The 27,383-nt window shown below is 45.2% G+C and overlaps 1 protein-coding gene across 3 annotated transcripts in view; it reads left to right on the top strand.

The window, feature by feature from the left end:
- Positions 1-27,383, top strand: part of CDK14 (cyclin dependent kinase 14) — a 505,408-nt gene that overhangs the window by 287,044 nt on the left and 190,981 nt on the right. The window lies entirely within an intron of this gene.

Raw genomic sequence — 27,383 nt, forward strand, 5'->3', positions numbered from 1 at the left:
GCATGTGGTTTCTTGGAACATAAACTCTCAGATGAATTCCCGCCGTGTCCTGGCTGCTGTCATAGAAATGATATGCCATGAATAATACATTTCCATGTACCAAAGTTTTGCACTCTGCCCAATGAAGAAGTGGTGCATGCATGAGATGCATCCCTGCGGTTTGATGGATGAGGACACCATATATATTATCTTGTAATTTGGATCTCTGAACTTCTGCCAGGATATTCGAGCCAGTGTTTTCTGCCAGACTGGTAGAACTCTTGGGAGCTGCCGTTATGCATGGGCATGTAAAATGGACCACACTGCATGCCCTGCACTCCACTATTATGCCAACCTCTCCAGAGTACTGTGCCGGCTCTGTATAAATCACCGGGACTATGGCACATCTGACATTTTCCCAGAGATTTGCTCATACGCATTCGGGAAGTCACAGGGAACATGCACAGAGACTCTGTTGCATTGCCACAGTTTACTTTGCAACTGCATTGGTCATAGAGGGCGGAGCCCACACAGTGACTGCATCGGTGATAGAGGGCGGAGCCCACACAGTGACTGCATCGGTGATAGAGGGCGGAGCCCCCACAGTAACTGCATCATTGATAGAGGGCGGAGCCCACACAGTAACTGCATCATTGATAGAGGGTGGGGTCCACACAGAGACTGGATAGGTGATAGAGGGTGGGTTCCGACTCCACACAGAGACTGCATCAGTGATAGAGGGCAGAGTCCACACAGAGACTCCATCAGTGATAGAAGGTGGAGCCCACACAGACTGTGACAGTGCTAGAGGGCATTTCCCACAAACAAACTGCATTTGTGCTTTTTCCTCGTCTATGAAACTACCCCTCGTTGTACGTCTAAAGGTGCAACTTTACCACTGTGAAAGAAACCAACGAAGAATATATATTTAGTTATAATATATGAAGTGATAAAATCCGTAATGTAATTGTATTCTCATTAATTTAGGATGTTCGCATTGACTGTACACAGAGCCCGATTTCACCTTTTAAAAAGTTACCTCTTTAAATCCTGTGACCGAAAAAGGTATCAGGTCAACAAACTAAAAATTGTCGAAAGACTCTTGGTCGACATTGACAGAAGATCAACAAAAGCAAACGGTCAACACGAACATGGTCGAAACATTAAAAGATCATCACAAGTTTTTCATGATTTGTTTTTAACCGACTTGTTCATACTTTGCCATCCCATGGAGGGGGAATATCAGTGTGCCCGAAGCATGGCGAGCGCAGCGGTACACTTATATGGTATCAATGTCGACAAAACAAAAAATATGGGAAAATCGAGTCAACCTTTTTATGTGTCAACCATGAGTATGCTGACCTTTTGCTTGGGTCGACCTTCAGCCACAGTCGACCATTTTAGGTGTTGACCTACTCACTGTCACGCATTAGTGATTGTTGACCTAGACATTGTCTATCATTTATGTCAGAACCCATAAAACACAGAGTATCAGGGAGCAGGGGAAAATAAAAGGACACAATATTTCCCCCTATGTGTAGATGTAGCTAACAAGGGAGATATCCAAGTTATATACATACCTGATGACTAACCCGCAGAGTGGTTGTGGCCGATATGTCCTGATGGGGGCAGGGCTGGAATCTCTCCACAACAGGCCCAACAACCTTACTCTGACATGATGCCATGGATTGTGGGTTTATAAAGAGGGGGTGGAAAATCGGTGATGCCATTCTTATAGTAAGCAGGGCCAGTGTAAGGCTTCACAGCACCCTAGGCAAAACTTCAACTTACTGCACCCCCCCTTCTCCCCCATACTGCCACCAATACCCACATTCCAACCCCTTAAGGCATACTTGACAAACATTCTGGAATGGCAGGAAGGCTCCCAAACAATTGGGTGGTCCTCCCCGCCCCACCTCGGGAAGGTGAGCAAGTCCTCTGCTTTCCATGGAGGCCCCCCTTTTCCACCCACAACAGAGTACAAGGAGTAGGAGCCAGCAAAGTAGGGAAGTATGTGTCAAGGGAAAGTACGGAGGTGAGGTCTTAGAAGTTCTGCAGCCGCCACCTGCATTAAGTACATCAAGGATCCTCTTAGACATCCTTCATTTTTGATACGCAGACTTAGTGATGCCCCCCAGAGCCTGGCGCCCTAGGCAGCTGCCTAATGGTAGAGCGTTGGTATGCCATTATTTGGGCACTGCCCCTTCCAAATATACCCTTACTAAATGTCATTATGCCCCTGTCCTGCCCACTTTTTGTGGTTTCAAGCACACAGTTTTGCAAAGGACTACCCAAAAATTCAAATGTCTCCCAGTATTTTTAAATAACCTTTAACATTTGACTAGTTATAAATCTGTGATTATGGGTATAGTACAGTGGTTTCCAAACTGTGTGCCTAGGCACCCTGGGGAGCCTCAGGACACTTGCAGGGGTGCCTTGGGTTGGTGGACCAAGATCAATTCATATTATTTATGGTCCATGTACCAGGCAAAACCAGTGCTTGTGGCTGCCAATCATAATATATGTGGACAAACAGAAGCAAATCCTGTCCCTCACCAGATAACTGTGACATATAAACACAAATTACACAATGCACTTCATTTAATATTTTTTTTCTGAATTTCTCGATGAGAAGCATTTGACCTAGGGGTGCCTTGAAAATATTTTGATGCTCTAAGGTGCCGTGATTCAAAGAAGTTTGGGAACCACTGGTATAGTAAGTAAGCCACTGTATACAGTATATTGAGTTTATTGGTCCTGTTGCAGTGTAATAGTCCTCCAGGTTTCTTACATGACTTCTGGCTGTGTCTGTTTGTTTATGGCACCTTCAGGCTGAAATGATTTATTTTCTGCTGATTCCTATAACGCTTCTCATCCTTCAAATTCCGTGTTTCCTGACCTCTGAGAATACGGCGGTGTTGGCTCTTTATGTCTCACGCATCATTTGCTGTCCAACAACAGCCACGAGAGTGGAACGTCCAGGATTGTGCCGCGTCCTGACTAAGCACATGCAGGCGGGAGAGAACCGTTTCGCTTGTTTAATCACTTTCAGGGCTCTAGGGGTTTGTGACATGTACCAAGGCAATAGTGCAGGCTGCTGATAACATTTGTAGGGACCTTATATTCCAGTGTAAGAACTGAACTGTGAGCACAGTAATAAGCTCGTCACCTGGTCTAATTATTCATTTTCGGTATTAAAAAAATTATTAACACGATTTAGTTTAAGGAGAAATAACAAAAAAGTTGCAGGTCTGTTTGTCGCACTAATGATTGTATTTTATGTTTGTATATTTTGAGAAAGTTGTTTTTGTTTTGGATATCATTTTTTATTTTTATTTCAATTTGCCAGCAAACCAATCATATTCCGGCAATCATTTCTCTATTGCATCCTAGAAAATGATCAACATGTCTGTCTATAAACTAGTATTTGAGCCACCCAAGACAGAGGCACCAGTGATATTCTCCAGGACCCCCACACAATGCGGTTTAGGATTTGCTGTGAGCGGTGCCTGCAGCACTGGCACGCATCTACATACTGTCCACTGAAAGCTCATCTATCCCATCCCCCGCCACTCCCTATTGCTGCCATCGCAGATTGCTCCCCGCCGCCATCCTCAGCAGCTGAGCACTAGGGCCACTGTGAGCACTCAGGTGCTCAAGTGTTCAGGCACCTGTATTATGTATATGGCACTATAGGGGGGCATTATGTATATGGACTATGTATATGGCACTATAGGGGGGCATTATGTATATGGCACTATGGGGGGGCATTATGTATATGGCACTATGGGGGGCATTATGTATATGGCACTACGGTGGGCATTATGTATATGGCACTACGAGGGGCATTATCTATATGGACTATGTATATGGCACTACAAGGGGCATTATGTATATGGAACTATGGGGGGGGGCATTATGTATATGGCACTACGGGGGGCATTATTATGTATATGGCACTACGGGGGGCATTATGTATATGGACTATGTATATGGCACTACAAAGGGGCATTATGTATTTATGAATATGGACTATTGAGGGTAGTATGTATTCGGCACTAGGTGGTAGTATGTATATGGCACTACAGGAGATATTATGCACTACGGTGCATTATGTATATGGAACTGTGGCCTTATTTTGAATATGGGGGGGCGCACAGGGCACCAAAATACTAAGTTACAGCACTGGTCAGAAAACTGACTACATGAGAGGGCACGGGTGCCACAGGGGAAATGCAGAGGAGAGTAACGGTCAAGCCAAGATCTATAATCAGGGAAATTTCGGAATCCACATGGATGTGGTAGAGAATTCTCATACACTTGAACATTTTGTAGAGTTAGGTAGTGAGCTTAATAAATATGAATAGCTAATGTGAACTGCCCTTTCCCCATGGTGTCAGTGCACAAATAAAGCTAGCAAGGTGCCTTGCCCTCTCCCCAATAGTAAGGGGGATTATGCCAATAGCATTGTCAGCGAGGGTAACTAGAGTGCACTGTGCAGACCAACCATGATTGGCCGTAGTGATCACACATCAGTGGCTGCCCCTATAACATTGAGGCATAATGTATCTTCGGTGTTGATGGCCACATTCCCACAGAGTTATTGATGACCCCTTGGCATAGAGGGAAAAGAATATAATGCTAATTCTACCAGCTTGTATCCATTATAACAAAGTGTCTGTCTGTGACCATCTGTCCCTGTACTAAAGGCTGTAACAGACTTTTCTGCACAAAAGTCCCCTAATTTCTTGGAGACCCATCCCAGACCTGTGTCCCTACAATTACTCTGGTATGGTTGACTTCAGGTGAGAATAAGACATATAGGCTCAGGGAGGAACTCGTCCTCCTCCGTGATTATAGACTCTTTGAAGCAGTGTTCCGTCTTATTTTTGATTTGTGACTTTATTTTATGTTCCTTCTATCTGGTGTCTGACCACGTAACCAATTTTCTTATAACTAAGGTGAATGTAGCCAGGGCACCAAGCCGCATCACAAACTATTTTAATAACAGAAACTGTGAAACTATGACAGGCGAGTTTCCAAGAGGAGATTACAGTTCACACGAAAACCGCAATTAGATTGGTGCAGGACTTGCGCCTAATGAGAACTTTCGTTAGAAAAGGACACAAAATGCCAAGGTCTTGCTTTCATCCTTGCACAAAGAGACATGAAGAATTACCGGGATTTACGCTGCATCTCTGACTCACAGAAATTGTGCTGAAAACTTTGTTTTCTAGTTAATCCTCGGTGCAGCGATTTTTGTCAACAACACAGAGATAGAAATAACGTCCATCATGTCTCTCCTAATATAACAACACATTCCGGTACGCAGCCACTGAAACACAGGTGACATCATTATAAAAGCTTTTACAATTCAGTTCACCGCCCTTGTTTTTGCCGTCGGTCCAATACGAGAATGTATTAGGCAGATCATAGATTTCGTGGGTAAAATGGAATAGGATGTGAGATTCATTAATTGAGAGATTTGGTATGAAATCTCCAGTTTTTTTAAAGCGGCAATCATGTACACTGCAAAACCAGTTTGATTTTGCAGTGTAAATGATTGCCGCTTTAAAAAAAACTGGTGATTTCATACCAAATCTCTCACTTTCTGAATCTCTCATCCTATTAAATTCATCCCATATATCATGATAGATTTAGTGTATAATTTATATATATATTTGAACACATCGCTGTGACCCAAATAATTTCATGACCTTAATTAGGTAGTGATTTTTTTTTTTTATTAGGTGAAAGCGGTTTAGATAGTCTGCTTGACCCAACGGGATGGTTTTTGAACACTAACCAGTAGGGAGCTACAGTTGATGGTTTTACTTGCCATACATCTCAGTTAGAGGCAGGTTGCACTGTTCAAGGCTGCCAAATCTTGAGACGTACCCGGTTGTCTAAGGGGGCGTGAAGGTGGTACAGCTAAGCTCCTCCCACCATAATATATGTACCTGTGTATTATATAATAGTGTCCAATATCCTAACATAGTGACAATGGCTTTCTCTGTGGTCTAGTACAGATCCATATAGTTTAGGTGTTTACAGTGTTAAGTGCTAGTCACCAGTGCAGCTGAGGGAAGGATGAGCTCTGAGGACTAGCCGGGATGGTCCTAGTAAGACCTAGCAAGCCAGATGCCGATATCGCCTAGGCGATGTGCGGCCCCCCTATACCTTACTCTCTGAGCTGGAACACCACTTTTACAGGCCTGGCTCAGTCCCTGCTTGTAGCTTCACATGTGTTGGCGTCCAAACCATGAATTGTGTCACTCCGTGAAATATTAACGTACTGGGCCTCATATACGGTAATCCCTATCTTGGTGCCATGAATTGCAGCAAATATTTATTATTATTATTATTTATACTGTATGCCCCTTAAACATTATTATAAATGATTCACATATTCTGTGATAACTACAATAATCTGATTGGAAGATGAATACAGATGAATGCTGTTTGACTACGCTGATAAGTCCCATATCAACCAGCCAACGTCCCCCATTTATATGGCTTGTGAACCTGGTATTTGCACCCTGTGGCAGGTTTGGTCCCATCAGTTACCATGATAGTCAGACAGTTGAATTGGTGCGGTTAAAATCTTGCAGAAGAATAATGTTCCTGGTTTAGAGGCGCAGATCCTGCACGGCTGAGATTTCTCAAGTGCAAAAATACGCCAATGCCAGTTAAGCATTCCCCTTGTGAGGTGGACTCACAAGCCCTACAACACCCACGCAAGGCTCAGGTGAGCTGGGGGATTCGATTAATCCACCACTGGTCGTACTGTAACTCCTCGAGCCCCTGCCTGGTGCAGAGTCCCCATTGTAAGTTTCTAAATACTGTATATGGCCACTGTAGCTGCACTTCTGTGAAAGAGATCGCAGTCCCGTATTGAAACATGCCTATGACTAACACTCCCATGACATGCTCGTAAAACATCCCTGACACTCCCACAATAATCCAATGGCACGCCCATGGCACTGCTATAACTAGCCCATGGCACTCCCATAACACACCCCTGACGTTCCCATATTACTGCAATGGCACACCCATGACACTCCCATAATACTCCCATGAAACTCTCATAACACATCCCTGACATTCCCATTACACACCCATAACACACCCCTGACACTCCCCTAATACTCCAATGGCACACCCATGGCACTCCCATTACACGCCCCTGACACTCCCATTACACGCCCCTGACACTCCCATTACACGCCCCTGACACTCCCATTACACACCCCTGACACTCCCATTACACACCCCTGACACTCCCATTACACAACCCTGACACCCCCATTACACACCCATAACACCCCCCGACACTGCCATTACTCTCCCATAACACAGCCCTGACACTCCCATTACACACCCATAAAAACCCCTGACACTCCCTTAATACTTCAATGGCACACCCATGGCACTCCCATTACATGCCCATGACACTCCCATTACACACCCCTGACACTCCCATTACACACCCTTGACACTCCCATTACACACCCATAACACCCCCCGACACTGCCATTACTCTCCCATAACACAGCCCTGACACTCCCATTACACACCCATAACAAACCCCTGACACTCCCTTAATACTTCAATGGCACACCCATGGCACTCCCATTACATGCCCATGACACTCCCATTACACATCCCTGACACTCCCATTACACACCCTTGACACTCCCATTACACACCCATAACACCCCCCGACACTGCCATTACTCTCCCATAACACAGCCCTGACACTCCCATTACACACCCATAACAAACCCCTGACACTCCCTTAATACTTCAATGGCACGCCCATGGCACTCCTGTAACATGCATATAACACTCCCATTACATGCCCCTAACACTCCCATAAAACACCCCTGACACTCCCATAATCAATCAATGGCATGCCCATGGCACTCCTATAACTAGCCCATGACATTCCCATAACACACCCATGACTTTCCCATATTACTGCAATGGCAAGCCCATGACACTCCCATAATACTCCCATGAAACTCTCATAACACATCCCTGACATTCCCATTACACACCCATAACACACCCCTGACACTCCCCTAATACTCCAATGGCACACCAATGGCACTCCCATTACATGCCCATGACACTCCCATAACACACCCATAACACACCCCTGACACTCCCATTACACACCCCTGACACACCCCTGACACTCCCATTACACACCCATAACACCCCCCGACACTGCCATTACTCTCCCATAACACACCCCTGACATTCCCATTACACACCCATAACACACCCCTGACACTCCCCTAATACTCCAATGGCACACCAATGGCACTCCCATTACATGCCCATGACACTCCCATAACACACCCATAACACACCCATAACACACCCCTGACACTCCCATTACACACCCCTGACACACCCCTGACACTCCCATTACACACCCATAACACCCCCCGACACTGCCATTACTCTCCCATAACACACCCCTGACACTCCCATTACACACCCATAACACACCCCTGACACTCCCATAATCAATCAATGGCACGCCCATGGCACTCCTATAACTAGCCCATGACATTCCCATAGCACACCCATGACTTTCCCATATTACTGCAATGGCAAGCCCATGACACGCCCATTACACTCTCATAACACACCCCTGACACTCCCCTAATACTCCAGTGGCACTCTCATAACACTCCCATAAGACACCCATTACATTTCCATAACACGCCGATAAGACCGTTATAACATGCCTATAGGACGCACCTGGTTTTATGAACAATTAAGTCACCTACAATTATATCCCCTGAACCATCCATGGGTCGCAGAAGTCTCCTTGATTGATAGTGATAACATACACAACCGCGTATACCATCGCGCCTCGATTCGTGCATGCGCAGTAAGGGGCCTCTACCTTTTGCATACGCAGAAGTAACTATAGGCTCATCTGTACGAACGTCTGAATCCGGTCCAATGTTATTTGGTTGAGAACATAACGCTGCTGGCAGCCAAGGATATCTGAGGAATAAATGAATGCCGTGACATGATCAGTATATATTTGTCTAGCTTCCAAAGAGATTAATGGTTGTAAAATTACAATTTAGGCCATAAATAAAACATCACTTTAAACAAAGCAGTTACCATGTAATAGTTTAATCTGCACGGCTGAATAATCATTTACAATGCAGTGTAAATATACTTGGAATGAGACTAAATTTCATTTTCTAATATTGTTTACATTGCAGTGTACTTATTTTTTTAATGCTGTATTCCAACTCATTCCTCAATTGATTCTGCGAGTTGTACAGCACATAGTTGGGTCTGCGCGTAGCCTGCCTGGGAACATGCACAATGTAAGAATAAATCGTACAGAGGAGAATAATGTTTCGCACCGCACGTGTTACTTTTTATTTGGCAGAAATGCTCACATGTAACAAACGATCTGTTATGCTAAATAATACATTGCTTTGCTTGGAATTCATTTCTCATCTATTGGCTCATCAAATTTTGTGTGGGGGGGAAACATTAAAAAGTCAGTTACAGAATCTGTGTATTTAATCAATTGCTGCAGCACATATTTCTCAACTCCAAATGTGGATTGCGCAAACTTTTCATATTCGGAATAGTTGTCCAATTTTTTTTTTTTTTATTGTAATCAAACCATTATCAATCTTTAAACTTTAAAGGCACCTTTAACATAGTATACAGTACATGAATTCTTCCTTTGTGTACTACTGTCGCTGATACTCCTCCTCTCATTCCTTCGCTTCTCTTTTCACCTTTTTTTTTCTTCTTTTTACCCCTCTTCTCCTTCTTCTTCATCTTTCTTTTTCTTCTCTACTTCCTTTTCCTCTTCTTCCTCCTCCTCTCCTTACTCCTCCATCGGGTATACGGTCGTATTGTCGACCCGACTTAGGTCGACAGGGTTCTAGGTCGACATGGATGAAGGTCGACATGGTTTTACAGATGGAGCGCCTCTCTTCCTTGGCCGGCGATTGCCAGAATGTCCCCGCTGGCGATCGCCGGTGGAGAGGCGCTCGATCTGACTGGGACGCGCTTGCGTCTCACACGCACGCGCGTCCCAGCTTCAGGACGGCGCCGCTGCGGGTCCCTGCCCATCTCCATTTCAGGGCGGCGAGGGGCACCGGGGGGAGGCAGCAGGGGCGGTAGACAGCTCCATTGCCACTCGGTGCACGAGCCCCTGGCGGGAGCCAGCCGCTGGCGGGGGCTGGCGATGCTATTGAAAGACACCCTGAAAGATGAGGCCGGCTCCATCTATAGGTCGACAAAAGCATTAGGTTGCGAGGTCGACATGGGTCTTTTCACAGTTTTTTGTGCCGACATGTGCCGACAGGCGGTATACGTCGACAATACGATCCACACGCCTCCATCGTCCTTCTCCTCTTCATCTTCTTTCTCTTCCTCTTTTTTTATTATTATATTTTAATACAATTAGAAGTCTGTAGGAATACAGCTTATCTACTTCTTACCTTTTGGACTTTTTTTTTTTGTGGTACAAAATACATGAAATTTAAAAATAATGCCATTTTAACAATAACTTAAGCACAAGTTGTTATATTTTAATGAAAGTTAAGTAAACAGCTATTTTACATTCTCCCATCATTTTATTGCTGGAAAACAAGCCAAGATGTTCATGTCAAAAGGGGTGTGGTTTCATTGGGTAGGCACACTGGCACCTATACACAGAGACAGCACCGGGCACACTGACACACACACAGACAGGACTTGTCAGACTAATGCTCACACAGAGATCGGTAATTATTTTGGCTTGAGGGTGCCTTGAAAAAATCTCGGAGACCCAAGCAAAAGAGTTTGTGAACCACTCCTCTAGGATTTTTTTAGGGCATGGTGCTCACCACCAGGCAGGGCGTTGACCAAGGGGCAAGGCACTTTTTTCAAATGGGGCACATTTTATGTTAGAAATTTACATTAGAAACTAAAAAAAAAAAAAAATCTAAAAATTTGCACACTACACTACGTAGAATTACGCCCATTAAACATGGTCATACTCTGCTTTGCCCATTACATATTCTGTCGTAATGACAATTACACATTATGGCACACACTGGAATGCCTCTTACACAGTATACCATACACCATAGTACCCATTACACATGATGGCACACACCGAACGTTCTCAGCAGCATGTCAGCGCGGTAGGGGGCAGTGTTAGGACGCACAGTGCCACACACAAAAACACAAAAAGGGCAGGGTGCATTTTGAGGTTTTAAAAACAGGCAGGGTGTGGCACCCTGCAAAAGATGCTTAGAGGGAATACTATTAGTAATGACTACTTGGTAGATCTCCAGGACCATTGGTAGATCTCCAGGAACGGCTTGAAAACACCCCATGTCAGGTTCTCCATTAGCTTTCGCCTCTCTGATTCAGAAGCAGCCGATTACAAAGAGGTGGCTGAAGTTGTCCATGACTGCTAACAAAAATTTCATGTTCAGCGTGTAGGTGGATTTTCCCCTCGGACCGTGCAAATTTTTTTGGCAGGGGGAGAAAAATGTCGAGTTATGCCACTGCATACACTACTGCAATGTATCACAGCAGTGTATAGTCATCCGAGCCACCCAGGGACACTCCCGAGTGGCATGCGATGTATCGCAGCAGTGTATAGCCATCTGAGCCACCCAGGGTCACTCCCGAGCGGCATGCGATGTATCGCAGCAGTGTATAGCCATCTGAGCCACCCAGGGACACTCCCGAGTGGCATGCAATGTATCGCAGCAGTGAATTGCCATCCGAGCCCAGGGCCACTCCCGAGCAGTATGCGATGTATGGCAGCAGTGTATTGCCATACGAGCCACCCAGGGACACTCCCGAGCGGCATGCGATGTATCGCAGCAGTGTATAGCCATCTGAGCCACCCAGGGTCACTCCCGAGCGGCATGCAATGTATGGCAGCAGTGTACAGCCATCTGAGCCGCACAGGGACACTCCCGAGCGACATGCAATGTATCGCAGCAGTGTATTGCCATCCGAGCCCAGGGACACTCCCGAGCGGCATGCGATTTATGGCAGCAGTGTATAGCCATCCGAGCCCAGGGACACTCCCGAGCAGCATGCGATGTACTGTATGGCAGCAGTGTATAGCCATCTGAGCCCAGGGACACTCCCGAGCGGCATGTATTGCATGCGACTCAGTTCCATGAGACCAATAGGGGGTCAAGTCAGAGGTCAGACGGGCAGCAAGTTCGACCACAGGCTCAGGTCCGATGCCCATGGGACCCAACGGGGATGTCAAACTTCTGATTTGGGCCTACTTTTCTGCAAATGTCCTGTTGCATCTGTGGGATTCTGATAATAAAATCTCTGCTTTTTGTTTTATCTCTCTATATTTTTGTTTTATTGTTGTGCTCTTCTCAGTGCAGATGTGATTCGGGAGCAGTTTAATAACCCTCCCTGTCTTGTTGTATGGACCAAACCAAGAAACACCTCTATGTCTATAGGAAATTGATGGGTTACAAAGCTGATATATAGAAGAGTAGAAGTACATACAGTATCTGTTTTATTTTACATATTACGACACTGCAGTTCCCAAGCATTCATTCAGCATAGAGATGCTCCAATTGGGGAAAGCAAAAAAGAAAGAGAAACAGTATCATTATACAACACTCATTTTATTTGTTGATTGGGGGTGTATGCCACTCCAGAGTTGTTGATTGGGGGTGCATGCCACTCCAGAGTTGTTGATTGGGGGTGCATGCCACTCCAAAGGTGTTGATTGGGGGCGCATGCCACTCCAAAGGTGTTGATTGGGGGCGCATGCCACTCCAAAGGTGTTCAATGGGGGCGCATGCCACTCCAAAGGTGTTCAATGGGGGCGCATGCCACTCTAAAGGTGTTGATTGAGAAAATTCATCTAAGGTGAGGGGGCCTGCCTCACCCGGGGAGGCGGTGGTGCTTGCCTTACCCGGGGAGGCGGTGGTGTCTGCCTCTTCCGAGCAGCTGGAGGTGCCTGCCTCTTCCGAGCAGCTGGAGGTGCCTGCCTCTCCCAGGGCGCTGGAGGTGCCTGCCTCTCCCGGGGCGCTGGAGGTGCCTGCCTCTGCCGGGGCGCTGGAGGTGCCTGCCTCTGCCAGGGCGCTGGAGGTGCCTGCCTCTCCCGGGGCGCTGGAGGTGCCTGCCTCTGCCGGGGCGCTGGAGGTGCCTGCCTATCCCGGGGCGCTGGAGGTGCCTGCCTCTCCCGGGGCGCTGGAGGTGCCTGCCTCTTCCGGGGTTCTTCCTCAGCTAGCATCGCTGAGGGTAATGGGGCCATCAGAATCACTGTGGGCAGAGTCAGTTGCTCCATTTCTGCCAGCAGTAGGGAGACCTGGCTCTGCGTCACCTTAAATAAATAAAATAGAAATTATATATCTATATAAATGATAATTTCGCTATACACAAATATCCCTTCTTGTCATATTGGGCGGAATCCAGTTGTTTTTGGTGCCGGCAGCCAATAGATGGTGCCCAATGGATCTATTGAATTATTTTCCCTTTTGATTGTGACCAGTCGCCAGAGCTGGCATTTCAGCTTACTCTCCCACAGGTGCTGAAACGGGGCTGCACATTTATCGGGTCATGATATAACAACTGAATTCAGATAAATATGTTTTTATAATCTGGAGTAACAATGCCCCACTAGTAGGATCAGTATCCACATGTGTTACACAACTGACCATAGGTATTAGCAAATACAATACAAGAATGGGAAAGGAGAAAAAGATTAAGTAATTGAATTTATTAAATGCCATTCCCATTTGAAGTGCAATGTGGGCAAAATATTAGTGCCCAAAATCACAGACAATACTATAAATAATGAATAACCCCTTCGCTTAATCAGATTTGGGCAGACACCTCCTGACATTTAGCCTTACTAAATTGGGACAAATCCACCGTCTACGCCCACTATCAGGTTAGCCCCACCCCTTACAAAATCCATGAAAAACCCTAATTGACCAAACACCAAAGCACAAACAGAAATAACAATGCACTTACCTGGCTGCTATAGAACGGCCAGCACATGCTAAATGGGAAGCAGCTCATGGCTGCTTCCTGATGACTCCTCCTTCCTCTCTCTTTCCTCCTTCCTCCTCTCCTATCACACTATGAAGAAATTAAAATTCAACACCAAATATCACGAACTCCAAGAAATACTGACTGCACAAGTCAAGACCAGGCAACAGAATGAACCGTTGTGTGTTGCCATGGGTTACCAGTGCCCTGGCTGGGGCTGTGACATCATAGAACCAGTATGATCTAATCACCCAGACATTAGCATAAGCCATACCGGCACATATTTGTGTATGACATTACGGACCAGGTGAAATAAGCCCTGGAAAGCGATAGAGTTGAGACATAAACTAACAACCAGCTCCCAACTGTAATTTTCAAACTGTCTGTAACATGACAGGAGCTGGTGCTTCATCACTCCATCACTCCTTGCCAGGCACCATAATAAGGTTTGGGTAGGGTCCTGACAATGCTGCTTACGTACTGGCTCATTGCATGTAACTATAACAACCTACCCTGTGCAACACTGGCTTACTGACACAAGGGGGGTTATTCTGGTTTATGCGCAAAGCTGCGAATTCGCAGCCTTGCAAGTCCACCAAACCCCGCCCGGTGAATGCTGCCCCCCTCCCCCCCCCCCCCCCCCCCCATCCATTCGTAGGCTAGGGGAAATCACCCCCATCATTTGATGGTCGCTGACAATGGAATGATGGCGAAGGTGCACGCATATTTAAGTGACACTCCGGTCACTTAGATATGGGTGCACCCTTGGGAGGAAGTGGGCGGGCAGCTGACAGTGATGTCAGGAACGCCTATGAAATGCTGGGTGTTCCCATGGGGAAATCGCCCCTCCGGTGTTCAGAGTTTTCCACAACTAACTAAGTAGCTGCAGCGATTCTTAAAATATCTTCCTAGACCTTGTGTCCGGATCATGCAGGTGTCTGTGAAAGTCTATGGCTGTAACCGATAGTCGCGATGGCGATCCGAGGCCACTTGGATCCTCACCAATGCTAACAGGAAGCGTCTTTTTCCCACCTGCGGCATTAGAGTTTGAATCAGACAGAATTGCGTGCACCACTGCTCCGCTGCAATTCCATACAAACATGGCCATGCCCATCTATAATCTACACTGCCCATCTCTAAAAGCCCTCCGAACGCTTCTCCTCCATGGCAGCACTTCATTGTCACCCATGACATGCATATGACTCTGAATTGCACCAAACTATTCTGTGACACTGTGCAATATAGTGCCAAAGTGGACGTACATGCATCTGGCTCAGGCCCTTGGCGAGCAGTGAGGTTGCTTACCGCCATTCTTTCTCCTTTGCATGTTTGTGCATTAATATTATTATCTGGGATATACTCAGTACTATTTTTCTGGAAAAATAGGTCCAGGAACTCTGGGTCTGGGGGTGGTTCAAATATATAAAATGAGAGAGAGAGATGTATATATTGTATTTAGAAACAAAAGGGGAGATGTATTAACCAGCGTTAAGTGCAAAAATGCACTTAACGCTGGTTAACTGGGGGGGATTACGTCTGTCCCTAATGTATTACTAGCGCACCTAACGTGCGCTAGTGACAGCCCGCCGAGTTACGCTCGGCGGGGCTGTCCCTGCAATCCCCCCCAGGGATTAACGGCCGGGGCGATGTATTAACAGCCTTTAAGGCGTTAATTCGCCCCGGCCACTTCGCCAGCTCAGGGCTAGCGTTGTCCTATCCCCCACTATGGGGACAACGCTAGCCCTGCGTCTGGCTTGGGCTGCGCTGGAGATCTCGCGTTTTTTGCGAGATCTCGCGCATGCCCAGTAAGCCGGGCAGGGGGGGCGACGGGGAGTGCGCATGTGCGGGGCGGCGAGGGAGCCGATAAGGAGAGCCGTTAACGCTGGGCATAACGGCTCTCCTTATCGGCTTGGGGGATGTTAATACATCTCCCCATAACGAGTGCCCGCTTCTCCTCGTTATGCAGGAGAAGCGGGACTCGTTATTTCACAAACGTAAAAAGCTTAATGATACATCTGCCCCAAAGGCACCGACAGGTGACTTTAAAATAAAACTTATCTTATGGAAAGTACATCTTGGCCTAGAACAGGTTCAGGAGCCCAGGTCCTGATGATGTCAAATTTAATTAGAGGTTCAGGAACTTAGTTCCTGCTGGTTCCTGTTGAAGCATAGCACTGGTCTTCACTATTCCTAGTATTCATTCATAAGTCATGAGTTTGTGTACTGTTGGTTCACTTACTATGTGGTCCTAACCATCTGCTTCACGCCTACTGCCTGTATAATCAGAGCCATTAGTTTCCTGACTTATGGATTCCTTTACACACAGGAGAAATACCTAATATATCACACGATTTATATACACACAGGGAATAAATGGAGATGAGCTTCAAAAATGTTTTTTAAACCTTGTGTCTCTCAGTATTAGACATCTGTGCTGATAGCTGTAATATGTTGTACAGTATGTTCTTCATCAGTATTTGACTTGGTCTCAGTAGCGCACATGTGGCATTGTGTGGGAGAGAACCACACACATACTTTAAAAAACAAACAACCGATGTGCACTTTACATCTAATGTCTAAATAATAATATATAATATATATATACAGGTTGAGTATCCCTTATCCAAATTATTCCGAAAACCATACATTCCAGAAAGTGACAAATACATTTTTTTCTGTAGGCTTTATTGCATGCTTCTAGTTGGGGTAGATGAAATTGCGATAGCCAATTAACTGGGACAGAGCATTTCTGAAAGGAAAGGCTAGGGAGGTGCCGTGGTGACTACCTACATTTGCCCGAGGACGTAAAAGTCTTGAATTGATGATAAAGTGATAGACCGGGACAGTCCCAACTTGAGGGCTCTGCACCAAAAGGTGATTTTGGGGAGGGGGAAGGGACATAGGGCTATCCAGCGGCCATGCCCACCTATACATTGCATGTGCTCCAATGCGAGGCATGCATTTGTCCTGGTACCCCATCCAGCTAAAGTACCTTTAATAACATTACATTTACCTCAGAATAAGTAATACCGTAGGGGTATAAGAGAGGTCCCCGGACACAGGTGTAACAGAACATTGTAGACCATCGCTGACGCCCTCTGTATAGTGTAACACCGTTGCCAAGTGATCTGTTTATAGAACTCTCAGGCCGCGCATCCTCCTAGACACTTACATGTGTTCCGTAAAGCAAAGCTCTTATTCCAGACGATTCGTTTTATATTCTTGGCTCGGATAAAAAATAATGGCTGTAAAATAGCATTGATTTTCTTCTTCCGATATTTAAGAATCCAGTTTCCAATTGTTAATTTACCCCCCCCCCTCTCCCCTTCCCTAAATATTGAATCCCGCTACCGAAGACTGAATTAACAAAAATATACAAAAACAAAAAATATTTGAGATAAGGAAAAGATTTCCGACACCAGGATGCACAAATCCACCCTGAATCTGTTCCCTTTTTCTTACGGATTACTGGAGGATTTGTATCTTTACAGCAAAGCCGCCCACCCCAAATTGAGTTTAGTGTTGGAAGCCAACCATGTAATATTTTCTGTAATATACATCAGTAATGTTATTGGAACTATTTTCTGCTGTTCACCAGCTCTGATTTCTGTTTACTTGGACCTGTCTATTGGGTCTACAATGCACATTCCCTGTCTTATGGGTGCAAATTCCACAGCACACGTCCGTTCTGCTAAGCAGCACAGCGCGTCTGTACACTGGTCGTACAGCTGGGAGTGTGGCCTGCATAACCTCTTGGGTACTTGTTTCCTAGCATGGCACCCATCGCATACCATCGCATACCGTATTTAGAGGTGTGCGATGTGATGCAATACAAATCTTCCCGTTAAATTACCAGGAGTGCTTGTACAATGAAATATCGCATAGCATCACATTCAAGCAAATGGCATGCGATGTGATGCGATGCAATTTTTAATTGTACAAGCACCCTGATGGGTGCTTACAATGTTAAATGCACCCCCATTGTCAACACCACCCCCACTATCAACGGCAACCCGAAGCGTAACGAGCCTGCGAGGGCCGGCGGCACGCGTCCTCCGACCTTTTCATACCATAGTGTGGCGAGCCACCGAGCCCGAAGCATGGCGAGCAGACGCGGAATACGAGCCCGAAGTGTGGCGAGCGCAGCGTGCCCCGCGAGGGGACATGGAATACATGTAAAGTAATCCGTGTCCCCTTCCCATATATATACCAAAACCCCCTGTTTCGAGATATTCATAAGGCTTGGCATGTGGTCTGCTCCAAGACAGGTATAGACCCCACTATTTCGGAATGGATGCCTATTTGTGGTAATCCCCTATTCCCAATAGGAATCAACAACCCAACTTTCAACCGTTTACACAATAAAGGCTTAAAATTAATATCATAAGTATTTGACCCAGGTGGAAAGGTCCTCCCCTTCTCGGTGTTACGAGATCAATATGGTTTACTAATGCTCTCTTCCCAATAATCCAACTACAGCATTTTGTTGCTTCTATGTCCCCACGCAGGATAGTGGAAACACCCCGCTCTCTTTTACACTCATGGGCAGATAAGATACATAACGTATCCTTTAAACCGAAAATGATTTACAGTGAACTTCAGAAAAGTCCTTTAATTACTTTGCAGAACAAAACAAGGGATACATGGTTGCAGGATTTTCCGTCTATACAAAGTTCAGACATTTTTTATCACTACGAGTCCTCGATAAATATCCTCCAATCCTCTACTCTCCAACAGGTACATTTTAGAACAGTCCATAGGGCCTACATGTCGCAAAAACAGCTAAGCTATTTCGTCCCTGACGAAACAGGCAGATGCTTGAAGTGTGGTTACCATTCGGCAACTCTCACCCACAATCTCTGGACCTGTGGACATATAAAAAAGTTTTGGTTCAAATTACTGTACTTTGTTGAAATGAAACTGTTATTGAAAGTAAATCTTCTACCAGTGCCGATTATATTCCTCAATTTTGGAGAATGGGGTCTGGGACCTACTCAGGGCCACCTGATCCCATTCCTCACAGTTCTCTTCACGGCAGCTAAAAAGGCCATATTAAAATCGTGGACAAGCCACCATATACCTAATTTGACAGATGTGGAGGAACTCCTCAATAGTTATATGGCATTCGATAGATACAACTCATTACATTCCAGTCAACGTTTTCCCGAAACTTTCTGAGGAAATGGAAGCCGTATATTCGCACTAAACCCCAAAATGTCCCTGATAATCTGTTAAATGCTTTGGATATCCACTCTTACACTGACAGAAGTGGGAGTTTGTGATATACTGTGAATTAGTTTTTAGACAGATACTGGAGCATGATACAATGATCTGTTACTGCCCAAGGTGAGGGGAGTGGAGGTGCCACAGGATACTGCTAGTTACACAATGTTATGATACCGCAGAGGTAGACTGGTGGGAACCTAGAGATGTTTTAGATGCCTATCACCGGGTTCAGACAACCCCCCCTTCCCTCCTATATTTACTAAGATGTGATTGTCCCTGCCTCACGGCTTCCAGCTATTTTCCTACGATGCACGAAACACACAAAACGTAACCTGTTGACTGATCACTCATTCTCTACCCCCCCTCCCCCTCACCCTCCCCTGTTCTAACACCTACTCCTCCCCCCTCCCCATTATAGGTTCTGTAGGTTTGTTTATATTTTATAGGCCTGGTTAGCGATTTGACAGTGTCAATATTAAACAACTGTTATGACAAGTTTTGATATGCAGACACGTCGAGCATACTTTTCTTATTGTCGATATGCCAACATACCTTTAAGTAGTACCAGGTAATCGCTACCTATATTTTGTCCTATGTACTATTACTGTTAACAGAATGTTATGTTTTGTTTTGTATTGCTTATTGAAAAATCCAATAAATATACTTAAAAAAAAAAAAAGTAATCTGTGTCCCTTTGCGGGGCTCGCCACACTATCTATAATCAACTCCACGCCGACGTGGGTAGTGTGGGTATGAAAAGGTCGGAGGACGCGTACTGCAACCGCTCACCATGCTTCGGGTTGGCATTGACAATGGGGGTGCATTTAACATTGTAAGCACCCATCAGGGTGCTTATACAATTAAAAATTGCATCGCATCGCATGCCGCTATATTGCATGTGATGCAATAAGATGCACTTCAATCAAAATCGGGGCGCCGTGCTAGGAAACAAGTACCACCTCTTGTACCAGAAGTAATAATCCAAGACCTCATCAGCTTCTTCAAATACCATCCATTGCCGATACTGTTCAATACTACCTCTCCTGCCCTGTCCTCTTCCGCTCTGTCCTTTCCCCTCCACCCTCTCTCATATCTCACACTGTCGCTCTTCCGTCTTCTAGGATATCTTAGCACTTTCTTTAATGCTATAAGGGTAGATTCAGTTAGCCTCAGGACTTATGTAGGGTACACACCACGACGACCCGCTCACGATGCACATCGTGAGCGGGTCGTCAGTGTCTCGTCCGACCCGCTCACGGTGACGCGGGGGGGGCACGACCCGCTCACGATGTGCACCGTGAGCGGGTCCGATCCGATGGCGACCCGCACCCCGCTGTATGGTCATTCTTCAGATCCTACCTGCAGCAGGTAGGATCTGAATAACGACCGACCGACCCGCGGGGCCGCGCATCGGATCGGGATCGGACCAGAACAGGGAAAAAAAGGGCCCAATCTACCTACAATCTACATCCAATTGGTCGGAATTGGATCTAGATTGAGGGGATCGGGCCCTAGTCGTCCTGGTGTGTACCAGGCATTACCGTGCATCTGTAGTTCCGGATTGGAGCTATTCTTCTAGGCAATTTTCCTGCGTAGTAATTCTGAAGTTGACGCGTGTTATATTACATAGATTCTGGGACTGCATGCTGCAAGCACCAGAGGATGCACTTCAGGGAATCTGCATTGAGTGTACCTCTTTGGTTACTGGGTGGGGTAGGTGCAGTAATGGCATAGGTCCAGGAAGAGCTGTACCTTCAGTATGCAGTAAGCCTCTAAAATTGATCTTGTTGTTCTTGTTCTACTTTCCTTCCCACCTTTGTCTTACTATTTCCAGCAAAGTCTTTGCCTAGTGTAAAGGAAAGAATGGACGGGTTAGGGTTATCTGTGTCATTCTTCTTCACATTACTATCATGTTGTATCCTAATAACTTCTGCGAAAAAAATCTAATCCTTTGTCAATCTTGAGGCTACCACCTCTTTTATGCATGCCCTTGTAATCTCCCACCTGGACTATTGCAGTCTCCTTCTCCCTGGTGTTCCTTTCTCCGCCCTTCGCCTTTGACATTTATTCTCCATGCTTGCTGCATGCCTGGTCTACATATCTCACTGCTGACTGGACATCCCCTCTCCTTCACTGGCTCCTCTTCCCTGCATACAGAATCCGGTTTAAACTTGTCACCCTGTCATTCTCATTTCTCACCTCTCCCCTTCATGTCCAACGTCCTTTCCGCTCACACTCCCTCTTGCCCTCTACACTCTTCCTCTGCCTGTTACCTCCTTCCATTCTGTATCCTAGATGTTTCCCATACTCTTCCCTTCCACTAGAGATCACTGGCTCCTCCTCTAGAACGGTCTACAGCTTGCACTGTTTCATATAGCATGTGCCCTAAAAAGGCACCTGCTCAGAAAAGCTCTCAGACTCTCCCTCCTCGTCTCTTCCCAGTTCCAATTGGAACTCAGGGACACATACTGTATTTCATCTCCCAGCTGTTGCACAATTGTCCCGGTATATTTGAAGAGATCCTCGGGAGCTGTTAAGCTGGGTACACACTGGGTCCAGTGTGTACAGTATATATCGTATATATGTTCTCTAGTGTTCATTCTAGCTCCCGCCATATTTGAAAACCCATGCAGTTCCTCTTCCATGTCTAGGCTGTCGCTGTCTGCTGTGGTGTTTCTAGCACCGGTCTGGTTTGCATATCAGTGCTGATTATACAGACCACACTGTGCTAGAACCTCTACAGCAGACAGCAACACCCCAGGCAGGGAAGAGGAACTGCATGGGCTTTCAAATATGGCGGGTGCTAGAATGAACACTAGTTGTCTGTACTGCAGCTCAATCTGAGAATATCACCAGGGACTGCATGCATGGAGTGGGGGGGACGGGTGACAGGTTACATAAGCAATGCACTACCCACATTACACTGACAATAACAACCAGACCTTCCTTATTTGTACAGTATGTTTGTACGTATGACGTCCTCCTCCTGGGCAGAGGTAAATGTTCCCAGTGGCACGGCATTGGTATGGGAGAGCAATAGTCTAGACATGATGGATTAGTCCATCCAAACTTCAGAGCGCTGAGTGCACAGAAAAATGAGGAGAAAGAATTTGATGTGTGTAACACAATTACCGCGTCTATCTCTGGGCAATTATTCTAACGAGCTGGGAATTACACAGCATTAAACGCAACAAAACATCTGTAGATATTTAAATCTGTAATTCTGGGGACGGAGGAACTGTAATAGTAGAATGTCATAGGGCAATCCTCTACGCCTGACTGGTGCGCGGATTTATCGGAGGGCAGATATGACGACAGAAGCCACTTCTAAGCTGTGGTTTTAATTCACTAACCTTTCTGTAAAGAAGAAAAAAATGTAATAAATAAAAAATTTAGATTTTGGGTGGGGCATATTCAAACTTAAACTGCTGTGAAAAAAAAGACACCAGTATTTACTGGTGGCTTTTTACATTTTTTTTAGCGCAGAAACAAAATAATGCTGCATTCTCATTGCCGCCCCTGCAAAATCACGGGTTTTTGTTCCCTTGTTTTTGGCGGGGCATAGAGCATCTCAGCTCTACAGACCCCATTCATACTGCACCTAAGTCCCTTGAAATTCCAGTGTCTGCCCCGTTCACACCGCTTCCCCTGGCCTGCCTGCCAATAAGTGTGTGGCATCTAAGAGCAGCTTTGATTGGATGTTTAAAAAGCAGCTTTGAGCAATGCAATGAACTTGCTTTTTTGCATTTTGTGAGAAAAACCCGGGTCTAGCCTGTTCACACTGCCATTCATCCACGTATTTTCCAGGAAAAACCCTGCAAAAAACCTGTGTGTAATTCCCGGGGCATAACACCCGGGAATTTCTGGGACAGGACACGGGAAATTACTGAGACCCTGTACACCAGGAAATTACTGAAACGCTGAGACAGGACACGGGAAAATTACTGAAACCCGGGTTTTTGCGGCAGTGAGAACGGGGTATAACTCACCCAGATCTAACTCTTGCTGCACATGTTACATCTGCCCCACCTGCTTAATTTTATGCAGTTTGGGTAGGTAAAAGGCCTGTTCTAGCAAAGCAGTCACGGCTGTTAGCTTAAATGTTTTTATGTCAGAATTTGTCTCCGTTCCTTGAATGAGTGTATTTTATTTTATGTTGATTTTTTATGGTTTATTTTAATACTGCCCATGAAATAAATGTGCAGAACGTCTCTGGGCGGCAAACCAGGGATCCGCTATGTAACATTTAATACTTTTTGAGAAGCCCAAATACAGAAGTCGACTTAAGGAGATTGAGAACTTAAATCACAACAGGTACAAATTGGGAGGAAAATAGCTGTCAGTCACATAACAGGCAGGACGAAAGGTGCGATCTCTAGATGATCTGCAACATTTGGCAGCTGGATACGGCTTCCTGACCCAATGTCATTCTGCAATGAGACGCATCCATCCATCCAATTCCGAGTCATTTTCTACCAATAAAGAAGGACCGATAAGCTCAGGATGAGATAAAGGGCTCAGAATCAGCAAAAATAATGATTGTGAAGATTTGAGTTTATTGTTGCAAGCAAAATACACATTGATGGACTCACAATTGCTCCTGCCTGTTATATGCCAGTACTTCTTTTATTCGGAGGTGACATTACTGCGGCTGCTGGCGATCCTGGCTTTTTATCTCAGATCAGATAGAGGAGCAGAGATTTGTAGGAGTGAAATTATGTCTTAAGGTGCCCATACACTAGTAAGATTTATCTTCAGATCTGGCTGTTTGGAACAAAAACATGGTTATGGATGAGTGACAGTTTGGCAGTTTTCCAGCATTTCCAAGCAAATGGTCAACTGTCATTTGCTCTCACCCATAACCATGTTTTTGTTCCAACCAGCCAGATCTCAAGATAAATCTGCGTGTGTATGGCCACCTTAACAGTGTAGAAATCTGGATGGAGGCAGGATCTGTGGAAGGAATTGGCCAACACTCAAATACTATTGCCATGTGTTCTTTTGGGGTGCCGGACGCGGTCCCGACAGTCGGGATCCTGACAGTCATTTTCCCGACGTCGGGATCCCGACTGTCAAAACAGAGACAGACGGGTGCCCGAACCCCATAGAGAGAGAATAGAATAGGTGGCAAGCGTAGTGAGCCACTGTGCCCGCAGCAGATTTGACCATCCAGCAGTTGTTGAACTACACATCCCAGCATGCCCTGCTACAGTTTTGCCATTTGTCGACCTTTAGTGGTCGAAGTAATGTATGTCGACCGTGAAAGTGTCAACCCTATGACTCATACCCTCCCAGACGGCTGTGTGATCTGCAGAGCTCCCACGGCTCCCCCTTAAGCAGGGCTAGCTGGCTCTCGTGGCATTCAGACACCGCTGGATAGCAGGAACACCGTCTCTGTGGGTCAGGAAGGTATTTTAGAATTCCTTTGATTAATATTTCATTTAGAATGAGGTGACGTACAGCCGGGTTAACCTTTTCTCTCCACTAGACTGAAAGCTGTAAATAACTAGCGGGCGGCAGGGCAGGAAGATAGGATTTTTTATGTTATTTTATTATTTTGGTATAGGAAAATGTAAGGAAGAATTTGGAACAGCTGTGGGGTCGTCATTTCCACATTCCGCTCTGTGTAAGGGCACGAACCAGAACTGCTCTTCCTGGAGCACGGCACCAAAATGTTTAGTTACCAATCTGTGTGAAGGAAAGGGTTTCCGCTCCAGCGTAAGTGAGAGATATTCGTTCATTCAAATATCTGTGCTCCTTGGTAACACCATGCTGCACTGCAGATGGGGCAGATAACTCATTTTCGTGCACTGTTGTCCAAAGTAAAATGTACATTGCTTTGTAAAAAAAAAAAGCTGTCCAGCAGCTGCAGGCTGCATACAAAAACAGCCATTAATATATTTTGAAACCCAGTCAGTGCAGTATGGTTTGTCCGGGTGCAATGTTACATTTATTGATATTCCTACAACTCAGAACCAGTCCCATAGTGTGTAAACAGTATTTAATAATCATCGATTTAGATGTTTGCTTCGTTGCTTTAATGTGGATAGCGAAAGTTGTGTCACTGCCATTCACTTGTTTAGCATGACTGCAGCTGCTAGAGTAACACTTCTGCAGCTCTCCAGGGCCTGTAGTGATTTGCACACTTTACAGTGAAAGTAATCTAATCAATCTGCTAATAACCAAAGCATAACTGACTTTATAGTGCCCTGTGCCAGAAAGAGAATAGTCCTGATGAGGATAGAGCATGACACAACTGATTCCAAAGAATCCCAGAGATGCCAATGCTGATGCCCTTTCCCACACTATATATTATACACATACATTTATTATAGAGCACTACAAGAGAATGTATTTGTAAACTAACCCTCTTTTTTATACCTTTTATTAAATAAGTAATTTCCGTATTTTTTATTGAGCAGATCTATGTAGTTTGCAGCCAGACATCCGATCCCGTACTACATAGATCTGCTCAGCTGAAACGACGTTTTTCACAAAGTACAATTCAGACCGGTTCGCACAGGTCCCAATTCAGCCCCGTACCCAATGTTGGGGGTCTGCTCATGCGCTTAGTCAAATTTTTCGCCAGGGCGTTTGCAAATTGAGTGACAGGGGGGCTTACTTTTCATAACGAACAGTGGAAAAATCTTTTAATGGTGAGCGACCATCCAATGATTTTTCCTCTGTGCGGGTGCATGCTGGAGGATGTGTAAGCTTGAGTGAGGGGGGAGGGGGGTGGGCGTTTGGCAGGCGGCATTTACCTGCTCGTGGACCAAGAATATACGCAGCTTAGCGGTCAGGTCTGAATTGGGCCCAAGTTGAGCTTCACATAATTAAAATTCCCTAACCTTCTATAAAGGATTAGATAGTAAAATGAATAGAGTGTCTACCTACAGTAACACAGGTTATGGGTTTGATTTCCAGATACTCGTTATTTTATTATTTTATTGTAATTAAACATCACTGTCTCAATATGTTACTTTGGAGACTATCGCTCATATTGAGGAGCTGGAATACAGCAGAACAAATAAGTGGTGCCTTATTAGTGTGCTGCAGGTTCCCTTCTATGTAGCTGTGCGCTGCGTGCGGCACAATCTGAGGAATGACAGTGTCTGTTACATCAATTGAAAATGCCAAACACAGGCAACCATTCTGGAATCCAGATCTCTCCCATCACTGTGGGATCTGGATTTCCGCCACCGCCAGTCACTCATCTCTAATAGAAGCCACCGCACACTAAATTATATGCTCTGATTGTAGTTTCACTGCCTGAGTGCTGGAACGTAATGTCATCCCGGGTCTATCCAGATGTGCAACTTATGGTTTTATTTAATTTCTGGTTCTAGGCTCTAAGTCATTGGCAAACAACAGGGTCTTGTTCAGCTGGGCTGCATTGTACTGTTCATTTAGCCGCAGAGCTCTGTTCTCCAGTACTCGCTCTGTTGCTGCATTGTGGTAAAGCCATATGCTCCTGTATCGTACATTGACATTCTGAGAGAAGCTTGTGAATATAACCTTTAACCCTCTTAAGTAGTAAGAGAAGTATCATACAAAGCGATACTTTTTTTTTTTTTTACACCATCTGATAGTTATTATTTGTTATAAATATTTCATAGCTTCAATACAGGTCGTTGCTTATTTTGAACAGCAGCCAATGTTTTTGGCAAGGTAGACTGTAAAACATGTACTGTCCTATGCTGCCATCTTGTGGCAGTTTATAGGTAATGCACAGATAACCATAATTGTACCATATTATAATAGAAGATACTGTATGTTTTTATTTTTCCTATATCATTCATTTGCAACGTGCCATAAAATCCATCTGGCCAGTTTAAAAGGGAGAGGGGGTTGCTAGTATTCTTTAATTAACAATAAAGTCCTTTCAACGTTGTATCTGTGTGAGCGATAGTTGTTATATGTAATGTTTTAACCAGTTAATCCTAAAAATATATATTAAAGAGATGCCTAGTGTATGTTTACCTATGTTTACCTATTGTTTGAAGATTCTGGGAGAGTGAAAACAGACAGCTTTCTATCTTGGACAGCAGAATGTTTTGCTTTTTTATGAGTGCCTATGAGTGGTAACTCCTAGCAACCAACCGTTACAACTGTTTATATTACATTTAAATATATCCTACCAGTTTATC

This window comes from Crinia signifera, chromosome 5 (assembly GCF_055691185.1).
Source record: "Crinia signifera chromosome 5, ASM5569118v1, whole genome shotgun sequence".
In the NCBI taxonomy this organism is placed as follows: Eukaryota; Metazoa; Chordata; class Amphibia; order Anura; family Myobatrachidae; genus Crinia; species Crinia signifera.